The following is a 13,197-nucleotide window of genomic DNA, read 5'->3' as shown; positions in this document are numbered from 1 at the left end:
GCAAAGACTACAAAAACAAGGCACTAGTGTACATTGTTTTCCGGAACTGCTTTGAATTTATCTAGGATCAATGATTCCTGAATACGGAAATTGTGTATATGTACAACAAGATGGAATTTGTACTGGCTCTTGCCTAGCCCCAAAACTGCGTAAGCTTTTTAAAACAAAGGGTGTCTAAGTATTAATGCCACTGTTAAATGGCATGTTAAGGCTTGCCTTAGGTTTGTTGCAGATTTTTGGCTATGCTTATTTTTTAAAAACATGAAGTGTATTCATGTGACAACAATGTTGCAGCAGTTCAGGGGTTTGTTCACCGTGCTAGACATCACATATGACTTGCCACCTGAGTAGTCTGAAGTTTTTGAATATTAAAATCTGCATGTACTTTTAAAACACATGTTGGATGTATTTAAGTAAAGGAGGAAAGGCACTCATGAGATACGATTCTGCATACTCAAAGCCTGTTAAAAGAGGCCTAGTGATGTCATGCTTAACACAAAGTATAAAGAAATATTGTCTCTATAAGCCTACACAAAGCCTTAGTGCTCAGGTGGAAAGATTGATAAGCAGCCTGATTGTGGCAATAGCCAGAAGACTGTTAAGCACAATAAATGGTAGGAGAAATACTGAGGATAATGATTCAAATAAATTGTGACCTATAGTGCTGCTGTGCGCACAAAGTTTTGCACAAGCTAAAAAAGATAATCACTAAGCACGAAGTTTATATAGTGTTCTGTGCCTGGGATAACCTAATAGGAATAAATAAAATGGTGAATGGTCGCAATGAATGAAGTCATCAACAGCAATGGCAGTGTGAACCACATGTGGAAGTTAGTAAATGGTAAAAAAAGAAGTTATATTTACAAAATTCCTTTAACCTGCGGAAGAAAGTACATTGGACAGACCAAGAAGTGTATTAAACACCTTTAAGAAAGCATCAAAATAACCGCCAAAACATAACCTAGTAAATATAACAAGTAACCTAGCATAGCATCTGTCACAATGCACATCACAGTTCGAAAAAACTAAATGACCACATGTGCAGAATAGATTGGAATTATAAGTGAGGTGTACGCCATGGCAAGTGCAAGAGAATGTGTAAGAACACCATCAATAGCTATATCTCCTAAAGAAATTCAATTCTTGCAGGAAATGCAGTAAAAATAATTGCTGAATATTCTACTGATTGAACCTGGAGATGCAAAAGGAATGTGGATGTGTAATGTACTTGCACTTCGATCTTCACTCTGGTTGTCATTTTCTTACAATGTGCAAATAGATGTGCATCAACAAACTGTCCGAGATAAAGTGTTGCTAGTTCACATTCTGTGTATGTGGTGTGTGTTTCTTCAATTTTAAGGTTATGACATCACATAACAGCCCTTAATCAAAAACAAGGTTGACAAGCTACTTAAGCAGGAAAACACAGGGGGGATGGGATATTTAGATAAATGAACAAAACAAATAAAACGTCAATTCTTGTGGAATTTCATACTTGTTTGTTACCATGACTATTCAAATTCATCATCGTCATCATCAACCTATTTATGTTAGCAAAGTACCAAGCTAACACAGTTCCTCCATCGTGCCTATTGTAAAGTAGTCTTTAGACTATCCATACTGGCATAAAACGCTGAATATCCAACACACTTGATGGCATTGAGGACGACGTCGTTTAGGGTGCCAAGGACCCTTGCGAAGCATCTGAAGAGGACAACTTGTCTGGCAGTTCTGATGAGGATGGCGCTTGTGGCATTGACTAGTGAGCTTTAGTAGTTGAGCTTACGCTAAAGGAAGATGTTTCATGTTTGCTTTTTAGTCATATCATGAGAAGCCAACAAACACTGACACCAAGGACAACATAGGGGAAATTACTTGTGCTTTAATAAGTGGAATGAAGAAACGATAAATTAGTGGAGGTGAAAGTGGATGAAAAAACAACTTGCCGCAGGTGGGAACCGAACCCACAACCTTCGCATTTCGCGTGCGATGCTCTACCAATTGAGCTACCGCGGCGCTGTTTCCCCATCCACTTTCTTGCGTGTTTTATGTGTACTAGTAAACCCTGGGAGTGTTAGCCAGCGCCACCACTCATAGACCTTGGCGGCGGACGTGGAACGTCCTTGTTGCCACCTGCGGCAAGTTGTTTTTTTCATCCACTTTCACCTCCACTAATTTATCGTTTCTTCATTCCACTTATTAAAGCACAAGTAATTTCCCCTATGTTGTCCTTGGTGTCAGTGTTTGTTGGCTTCTCATGATATGACTAATAAAAATCGGGACCCTCGGTTAACCCCCTTTCTTCTTGTTTGCTTTTTGTTTTTCTAAAAAAGACATGGGCCAACCTATATTCTAATTCATTATCATCAGCCGCAGCCTATTTTATGTCCACTGCAGGACGAAGGCCTCTCCCTGCGATCTCCAATAGCCCTGTCCTGCACCAACCTATTCAAACCAGCACCCGCAAATTTCCCAATTCCGCCGCACCCCCCCCCCCCCCAACCTAGTATTCTGCCGTACTCTACAGCGCTTCCCTTCTCTTGGTACCCTTTCTGTCACCCTAATGGTCCAACGGTTATCTAATCTGCACATTAGATGACATGCCCAGCACCATTTTTTTCTCTTAATGTCTGTTAGAATATCGTCTATACCTGTTTGCTCTCTGATCCAAACTGCTCTCTTTCTATCTCTTAAAGTTATGCCTAGCAGTCTTCGTTCCATCGCTCATTGTGCGGTCCTTAACTTGTTCTCAAGCTTTTTTGTCAGTCTCCAAGTCTCTGCGCCATATGTCAGCACTGGTAAAATGCACTGATTGTGTACCTTCCTTTTCAATGATAACGGTAAGCTTCCAGTCAGGAGCTCACAATGTCTGCCGTATGCAATCCAATCCATTTTTATTCTTTTGTGAATTTCCTTCTCATGGTCAGGGTTCCCTGTGATTAGTTGACTTAGGTAAACGTACTTCACAGACTCTAGAGGCTGACTTGCGATCTTGAAATCTTGTTCCCTTGCCCGGTTATTTATCATTATCTTTGTCTTCTGCATATTATTCTTCAGCCCCACTCTTATACTCCCCCTATTAAGGTCTTCAACCATTTATTGTAACTCGTCTGCAGTGTTGCTGAATAGAACAATGTCATCGGCAAACCGAAGGTTGCTGAGGTATTCGCCGTCGATCCTTACTCCTAAACCTTCCCAGTTTAATAGTTTGAATACTTCTTCCGAGCACGCAGTGAATAGCATTGGAGAGATTGTGTCTACTTGGCTGACCCCTTTCTTCATAGGTATCTTCCTACTTTTCTTGTGTAGAATTAAGGTGGCTGTGCAATCTGTAGATAATTTCCATGGTATTTACATAAGCGGTCTGTACTCCTTGATTATGCAATGCCTCTATGACTGGTGGTATCTCTACTGAATCAAATGCTTTTTCGTAATCTATGAAAGCCATATAGAGAGGCTTATTGTACTCTGCGGATTTCTCGATAACCTGATTAATGACATGGATGTGATCCAATGTAGAGTATCCTTTCCTGACGCCAGTCTGCTCCCTTGGTTGACTAAAGTCCAATGTTGCCCTTACTCTATTGGAGATCATTTTGGTAAATATTTTATATAATACTGGGAGTAAACTAATGGGCCTATAATTTTTCAGTTTTTTTAACGTCGCCCTTTTTGTGGATTAGTATAATGTTTGCATTCTTCCAGTTTTCTGGGACCCTTGCAGTCGATAGACACTTCGTATAGAGAGCCGCCAGTTTTCCAAGCATTGTGTGTCCTCCATCTTTGATTAAATCGACTGTTATTCTATCCTCTCCTGCCGCTTTTCCCCATTTCATGCCTTGCAAGGCCCTTCTGACCTCATCTCTAGGAGGAGTTTCTGTTATATAGGAGGAGTTTCCGTATACTGTTCACTGTTTCGAATAAAGTACTCCTGAGCCCTCTAGGTACTGTACAGGTCATATAGAATTCTTCCGATGCTTTTATTATACCTTCGAAATTGCTGATGATATTATCCTGCTTATATTTCAGTGCATTCATCTTGGTTTGTCCTATGCCAAGTTTTCTTCTCACTGATTTCAGGGTGCGTCCATTTTTTATGGCTTCTTCAGTCTTTCTCACGTTATAATTTTGAATATCACTTATTTTCGCCTTGCTGATCAGTATTGATAGTTTCGAGCATTCTGTCTCATCTCTTGAGTTGGACACTTTCATTCTTTTCGTTTCTTTATTAGGTCCTTTGTTACTTGGGAGAGCTTGCCTACTGGTTGCCTTGGTGCCTTGCCTCCCACTTCAATTGCTGCCTCTGAAGCCAGCCTCAGTACAGTTTCCTTCATTACCTCTATGTCATGATCATCGTCACTCTGTTCTAAGGCTGCATATTTGTTTGCAAGTGCCAGCCTAAATTTGTCTGCTTTTACCCTTACTGCCTCTAAGTTGACCTGTTTTTTCTTGACCAATTTTACTCTTTCTCTGTTCAAATTGAGGTGAATACTGGCCCTCACTAACCTAAAATCACTGCACTTTACCCTACCTATCACTTCTACATCCTGCACTATGCTGGGATCAGCAGAAAGTATGAAATCAATTTCATTTCTTGTTTCACCATTAGGGCTTTTCCAGGTCTCCTTTCTGTGGCTATGCTTCCTGAAAAAGGTGTTCATTATTCTCAGCTTATTCCTTTCTGCGAATTCTACCAGCATCTCTCCTCTAGTGTTTCTAGAATCGCCACCGTAGTTGCCAACTGCCTGTTCACCCGCCTGCTTTTTCCCCGCTCTTGCATTGAAGTCACCCATTACTACTGTATACCGCATTTGCACTTTTCTCATCGCTAATTCAACATCCTCATAAAACTTATCTACTTCCTCATCTTCGTGACTGGACGTTGGAGTGTAGGTTTGTACTACCTTTAATCTTTACCTCTTATTTAGTCTGATTACGACTACTGCTACCCTCTCGTTGATGCTGTAGAATTCGTCAATGTTACCTGCTTTGTCCTTATGGATTAGGTCCTACCCTGTGTTGCTTCTTATCTGGGAGACCTCTATAGCAGAGGACATGGCCGTTATTCAGCAATGTGTAAGCCTCACCAGCTCTTCTAATCTCACTAAGGCCGATAATATCCCAAACAATGTCTGATAGTTCTTTGAAGAGTCCTGCTAAGCTAGCCTCACTCGAGTGGGTTCGGGTGTTAAACGTTGCAAGGGTCAGTTTCCATGGGCAGCCTGTCCAGACCCAGAGACTCTTAGCACCCTCTGCTGCGTTGCAAGTCTGACCGCTGCCTTGGTCAGGTGCTCCGCAGCTATTGGGGACTGAGGGCCATTGGTTAATCGAAGATATCATTAGGGAGGTTGTGGCCGAATACTACACCAGGGAGGCCAATTCCTGTTCTGGTGAGGGAGTGTCTTTGTTCAAGCTTAGTGGGCCTTCTTAATTTGGTTGTACCTGGATTAGTGTAGCCCCACTCGCTATAACTTCAGAATAACTTGAATAATGCAATGAATAATTTTACAACCCAATTATTGCATCTACAAATGGATTGGCAAGCACATAACATAATATATTAGCTTAAGAAATAGGCTAACATAATAAATAATCAGCTCTGATATTGTCTTCTTTTTTTTGTCAAATTGGAATTTTTGATGCAACTGCAAGAACATGCAGTAGTGTTTGTGTAATAGCTAAAGGGACATGAACTTTGCTTTTTGCCTGATCTGTTAAGAAAGCATGCAAACTGTAATTACCGCAGATCTGCACAACATTTTCATATTTGCAGGGAAAGGAAAGATGTTTAGTACACAGAATGATTACTGCTGACACTGCCAACACATCCTGGTTACAAGAAATGAGTAAAGTGTCAACTATAATGCTGGACTGGTTGTCGATAAATAGCACCGATTACATTTTGCACTGTTTTGACGTGGTGCATAAGCAGGTGGCAGACAACTTCTTTCACTATATATACAGTGTTGTAAACAAGTTCATTATTTTCCTTGTGCATTGCAAGTACTACCACGAAATGCCACCACTTCAGAGAAGGCCACATTTTGACCAGTTTTAATGCAGAATCGAACTCATCCACAGATGTTATGGCTCGTCACTAACAGTGACCAACCACTAATGGCCTCAGAACTTCAAGACTGGTGATGGAAGCCACAAAAGAGTAGAAACTATGAGAAGTGCTGTGCAGAGTCATCAAACAAAAGTCTAAGGTTTTTTACTGCAAAGGCAATTTACTTGTGCATGACATTAGGGAGCTGCTTTACTGCATGGTACAAACACCTAAGATGCAAGAAGTTTTATTTCTTTTTGCCCAATGAACCTAATTGCAGATTTCCTTTTTTTTCTTTGAAGTATTCTTGCATAATTTATGGACGAACCATATTCTTGGGGTTTCCTTTGACATTCGTTATTTTCAAACTATAATATTTTTTAGTTAGTTTTTCAACTATACCAAAAATTTTGGTTTTGCAAATTTTGGTGCTGCATCACTGGATATACCATTCAGCCTGATACAACCTTTACACCACAATATATGCATGTGCCAACAATGTACAGCACCCAAAGGGTGTAGACTGGTCCTCACGTTTAAAGAAACATTCTGCAGTTCGTTCAATAGTTATGAATAAACTTAGAAACATGCCCTGTGTCATGTTTGACAGAATGAACTGTAACAACCTGCCTAATTGCCTGCTTTCTTCTTACTACATTCTTTACACATATGACACATCTATAACCCTGACATTTGTGTAGGGAACCTAGTTTCGAAACTTAATACTGACTTAAACAACGTGTTAAATTCGTGCAGTATTAACCAGCTCAATATAAGCTTGTCTAAAACTAAATTTTAGTCTTGTCCCACCAACGCTCATCCGCATTCATTCCTTCATTTTAACTTGGTAATAATCTTATTGCACATAGTACTTCCTGAAGGGGATCACGGTCACTGACCAAGTCTGATGTATAACCCGCATTTCGGAACCGGGCACGTGTTGCTTGAGTTGAACAGAAAATCGTCGTCACTTATGTAGCCAGCACGTGACGTAACAAACATGCGTCCGGTGTGTCCGGCGTGTCCGGTTCATCGTAGCTGGCGTCGATTGAATGATTAGCGATTCTAGCAGCCACCGGGATGACATGTTCTTTTCTTTGGCAACAACAGTGGCATTGTCCCAGTCAATCTTGTGGCTATGTTCCTGCACATGCTCGGCAATGGCATTCGTCATGTGACTATTATTTCTTACGTCACGTTTATGGTCCTTGAGGCGTCTGGAGAACTTCCCTGTTTCACCAATATATTTTTTGTGGCAATCAGCGCATAGTATTTTATACACGACTCATAAAGAAAAAGGTAAAGGACATCACGCTGAGTGAAGATGACGCCATGGTCTCGTTCGACGTCACATCGCTTTTCACTAGTGTCCCAGTGAATTTGGCAGTAGCCATGTGATAAGAAGCCCTAGAAGCAGAGAGTGGTCTTCCTGGTTGCATGTCCTTCGATGTCCCCGAACTGCTGTGGTTTTGTCTAAGCAATAATTTTTCTTATGGTGGCAGCCTTTATCAGCAAACGCATGGCATGGTGATGGAGCGCCAATATTGGTTACCACGGCCAATATAGTAATGGAAGCCTTGGAAGGAAAGGTGCTGGCCACATTCAACCCGGCCCCTAAAGTTTTTTATCGCTACGTAAAATGACTGCTTCTGTATTTTGAAGAAGCAAGACATACAACGCTTCCTGGACTGCCTGACTGCCCAAAATGCACACATACAATTCACCGCTGGACACGAGAGGGACAACTTGTTGCCTTTATTGGATGTACTGATTCGTCGGGATGGGGGCGCTCTCGCCTTCTGAGTATACAGGAAGCCTGCGCACAAAGGTTGTTACCTCAGGTTTAATTCTTGTTATCCTGTCGGCCACAAGACGTCCGTAGTGTTGTCCTTGATAACATGCGCCATACGCGTCTCCTCAGGCGACAATGCACTGAAAAAGAAATTACGGACGATCCACCGTGAGCTAACCCGCAACGGCTACCCTAATTGTTCCATATGCAGGACCGAGAAGCGGATATGACAGCCAAGCTCGGAGAACAACACTACAATCTGTGCACGTGCAGCCATCCCTTACGGCCGAGGAATCAGCGAGGCACTGTCACGCGTATTTTCAACATACAACTTGCGCATTGCCCACATCCCAACCAGCAAGCTTCGGAACCAGCTAATGAATGTGAAAGACAGGTTACCTGTTGAATCATTCCCAGCGGTCGTGTATAAGATACCATGCGCTGATTGCCACAAAGTATATATTGGTGAAACACGGAAGGTCTCCAGATGCCTCAAGGACCATAAATGTGATGTAAGAAATAATAGTCACACGACGAACGCCATTGCTGAGCATGCGCAAGAACACAGTCACAAGATTGACTGGGACAATGCTAATATTGTTGCCAAAGAAAAGAACATGTCATCCCGGCGGCTGATAGAATCGCTAATCATTCAATCGACGCCAGCTATGATGAACCGGACACCAGGGACTATGCCTGCCATTTACGCACGCTTATTACATCACGTGCTGGCTACATAACTGATGATGATTTCCTGTCCAACTCAGTAAACAAGGAACCCGTACGCAGTTCCGAAACGTCGGATTATACATCAGACTTGGTCAAATGAGCGTGATCCCCTTCATTTCCATGCCTGACCAGACGAACTTTCGTCGAACCCTTGATTATAGTACTTCCTGTAACTATTTGGGTGTAGAACTTGATTCTAACCTTAAATTTTATCAACACATAGCAAACATTAGGCAGAAGGCAACATATGAAATAAGGACACTTTTAAAAGCTCGGTATGCATTGAACCACAAAACACTTACCCACTTAGAATCATTACAAGTATTACAAAACTAGGCTGTTAGAATTACATTTAATTTGAACCATTTCAATTCCAAACAGTTATTACGTAATTACAACATTCTTACCGTAGATGAACTTATTAACCTTAATCTTGGTACATTTTTATGCCAACAACTAGGTAATGCTCACTGGAACAGGCTGATACCTCTTGTCTAATGAATACTAATCTTAGGCGATTTGCACTTAACAATATTATTATTCTTCCCAAGGTACGCACAAATTATGGTTAGCAGAGTATCCATTTTTTGCCCATTTCCTTCTTGAACACACTACCTCCTACAATTAAATCATGTATATCATTAACTAGAACTAAAAGACCACATTTTATCATCTGCAACCACTTGTCTTTTTTTTTTTTTCATTCCTCCCTTCCAAATGTACATTTTGTTAAAACTTATGCTACACAAATAAAAGTTTGCTTGGTTGTGTTTCATTATCCATTTACTTTCATAATGGCATAATTAGTCAAATGTCATAATTATTATACTTCTTTACTTGTTTACATGTTTGTAGCTAATTTGTATTAGTGCTGCTAATACAAATTAATACAACCAATACTATGTTTCCTATTTTTTTTTTATTTTTTACATTATTTGTTGCAAGTGTTTATATTTTTACTTATACGCTGTACAGGAGGTCCCATTAGTCTTTGACGTCGGGACCTCCTCCTGTATAATATTCCCTTGTACTGTATTTTGTCAATAAAAAACCCTCATTCATTCATTCATTCATTCATTCAATGAAATGCTTTGTAATGTCTAAGGAAATACCAAAGTATTTCATTGGCTCTTTATATTAGACAAGCTTTCCCAAATATTAAGTACTGTACTTTTTTAAGTGATATAACTTTCTGAAACCTGTACTGATGCCAATAATCTACTGATGTAAATTTAATGAGATCAACATTAAAAAAAAACAAGTACAGCTGCATAAGTAAAGGAAGATCAGTATTTTATTTATTTATTTAGTACCTACTACAGACCTTTCAGTCCAAGCAGAGGGGCAATAGAATGCATACAAACAAAAGAGAACAAATTAGGGACAAGCGAATACAAATTTATACAATTTTTAGTCACACTCTATCTGTAAACTGTCATTCCAGTCTGATATTGTTCTGGAAAAAAAAAAAAGAAAATTTAAACGTGTCAGTTCAAACATAATAGGGTGTTAGTGAGTCCGGATGATGCTGTCTTGTGTGCCGTGTTAGTGCAGGTGTTATGTGAGTCGATGGTTTAATTTCAAGCTTGTTGAGAAGAAGGGAAAGGAATTCAAGCCTTAGCATCATTCGGAGTGATTCAAGAGTGGGTATGGAATTTTCTGTCATAATTTTAGAGGGAGAGTCCAGTCTTACGAATTTATGAAATATAAACCTAACTGCCTCTCTTTGCATTTTTTCAAGACGCACAATATTTGACTTAGCGTAAGGATCCCATGATATACATGCATACTCTAACTTTGGTCTATTGAAAGCAAAAAAAACAGTAATTTCACATTAGGCGGGGCATTTTTCAGTTTGTGTCTTAGGAAACAGGGTTTGCGGAAAGCAGAACAAATATCATTAATGTGCATGTTCCACGACAATGTGGAAGTCAAAGTAACACCTATGTATTTGTAATTGTTAGTCTCACGCAGAGATGAAGAACCTAGCGTATAAGTTAGTGGTTCTTTTTAAGAGTAATACGAAGAAATACGAATTTATCAGCATTAATAAACATACCCCATTCATTACACCACTTCATTATGTTATTTAAATCCTTTTTGAGGACAGTCTGATCATTCTGACAAGTTACATCACTGTATAAAATACAATCATCGGCAAACAGTCTAATTTGCACACTGGGAGTTATGGTTTTAACAATGTCATTTATATACATTAGAGACAGTAAAGGCCCCAAGGCACCACCTTCTGGCACCCCTGATATGACTGGGAGAGTGGCCGAGCTATGTTCACCAATTGTAACAAAGTGAGTGCGTTTGCTCAGGTAAGCAATAATCCAGTTTATGAAAATGACAGGTATGCCAATAATTCTAAGTTTGAAGATTAATTTGTCGTGCGGAACCTAATCGAAGGCTTTTCTGAAATCTAAAAATATTACATCTATTTGACCATTATTGTCTAGAGATAAAGCAAACGAATGAATCACTGATACCAATTACTGCAGCACATGACAAGATTTTGTTCACTTAACACTGCCAATAAAAATGCCTACACTAATTTATGATGGACCATACAAAACTGCTATTTTTGGCCTTCATCAATGTAATAAGTAAAACCATTACAAAATAACCCGGGCACTGCAAATGTTTTGATTATATTACAGAACTGCGATTGTGTTGTTCCAAAACTGGTCCTGCAGAATTGCCTAAAGAGTTAAATTAGGCTGGAAATGCAAAGTGTTCAGCTTGTAAACAATATGTTATTGACAGTATGCCTTATAATGTCAACAATATGGTGCTTCCACAAGAGCAAACAAGAAAAATGTATGCGATTTCTTTGGCATTTACCACACTTAGTTTCACTTATACTTTACCAGATGTAGCACCAAATAAGGTTAACTCGGAAAAAACACAAGGCTATTTTAAAAGCGTAAAATCATGCAATGGAAATTTTGATGACCATGAATTTTACAGAAATAAAAGGTGGCAAGCCTATGCTGCCAGTTCAACAGAAATTCTTTACAATATTGAACAGCATCAATGAAAACGTGCTGTTAAGCTTTCATTCTAGTTTACAATACATGGATCCTCAATGACTAAATCAGTACAGTACCTTACTAACAGTAAAGAAACGTTGCATAATTCGACTCCCTTAAGTCAGCTTCGCCGCAGTACATCCGTGCTAGGCGGTGATCATAAAGTGAAAGGGGGCGACTGTTACTGCTAATGCGTGTTCCTTAATTGTGCACGCGCGCACCCGCTGTTTTAGGCGCACCACTCACAGGTGTAAAAAATTATCTCGGGCGCGGCTTTGGAGATTTGAGCACTTCTTTCACCTATGTTACGCACCGCGAATGATGAGACCGTAAACCAGTCTCTGGTACGCGTTCCTTACTTATACACACACTGGAAGCCATTATGAGCTGCTTCTGATGTTCGCTGAAGCAATTTCGGCCCCTTGTTTTGGGGTCATGGCCCTATGTGCTCGTACTGTGGCCAGAGACGGCGCGTGAGACTCTTACTACGTTTCTACAAGCACAATAGTCTTTGTAACAAGCCTTAGCATATCAGACACCTCCAACAAATCAATGTAGTAGCAATCACAGTATTAGTCCTCAGAGAGATGAGTAGTTGCGCTTGCAGTTTGCACATTCTCCCTTCCCGTAAACCGCAAGACAATTTGTATCATTCACCGCATTACACAGATGTATTGCGGTGGGACCACTGTGAACCGAGTGCTTCAATGCGATACAAGTATGGTACATTACGGTGAAGCATACTATAGCACATCCGTTGCCGGCGGCCCGATGTGCAAGCGATGGGCACACAGCACGAAGATTTAGTTACACACACAGAAGTTCACGCTAGCACCCATTCATAAACCACATAAACTAGACGCTTTATGTGCACTGTTTGCTGTGGAGCTGACTTCGAGAGACATATCGCTATCTACGAAGCAGGCGGAAAAGTTCCATTCGCATCTGCGTGCCTTCGCAGGACACAGCGACCCCGTAGAAACTAACAAAAGCGGCAACGTCCTGCGCAGAAACCACATAATCACCTTCTAAAAGGCTGCTGGGCAACATGAACACGGGCACAGGCAAATTTCACTGACGCACATAGCACAAGGGCCAAACCACAACCTATTTAAACGACACACTTACAGAAAACTTCACCTATGACTTCATGTTGTCTCCTATCTCATCTCGAGGAACTTGTCTCGTTGATCAGTTTACCATGAACCAACTAGCCCAAGCAAGAGTTTTACTTGTCTACTTCAAACAGGAAAAAGCGGCGACGACATGCAGACAAACCACATTACCTTCCACAAAGCTAGTGAAAAACACGAGAAGCCAGGGGCACGGCCGAAGTCCGCACGGGCAGAATGGAGCTCTCGTCGCGTCCATCACTTTAGCGACACCTATTTAAAAATAATATACGGAGCCAAGCCAAATCATTATTTAGCGTCTATTTGGGTGAACCTAACGCTTTCGGGCCCTAAGCGTTCGAACGACCAGGGCACTATAACGCTTACCCCCCCTTTCCACTCCGTCGACCGGGTCGCAGGAACGGCGGCCAATGGTGCAAGCAAATCCATAGAAAAGCCATTGCCGACCATGGATTGAAT

The 13,197-nt window shown here is 40.7% G+C and overlaps 1 long non-coding RNA gene across 1 annotated transcript; it reads right to left on the bottom strand.

Moving 5' to 3' along the window:
* Positions 1–3,310: 3,310 nt before the first annotated feature.
* LOC129385870 (uncharacterized) lies at positions 3,311–13,153 on the bottom strand. Its single transcript, XR_011893857.1, has 2 exons — positions 8,241–13,153; positions 3,311–7,981 (listed from the first exon to the last, which is right to left on the bottom strand). It is a non-coding gene; the product is annotated as an uncharacterized lncRNA (long non-coding RNA).
* Between the last annotated feature and the right edge of the window lie 44 nt (positions 13,154–13,197).

Source organism: Dermacentor andersoni, chromosome 1 (assembly GCF_023375885.2).
Source record: "Dermacentor andersoni chromosome 1, qqDerAnde1_hic_scaffold, whole genome shotgun sequence".
NCBI lineage: Eukaryota > Metazoa > Arthropoda > Arachnida > Ixodida > Ixodidae > Dermacentor > Dermacentor andersoni.
Note: the sequence above shows the minus strand (reverse complement) of the source record. Positions and strands in the feature narration are given on the sequence as shown.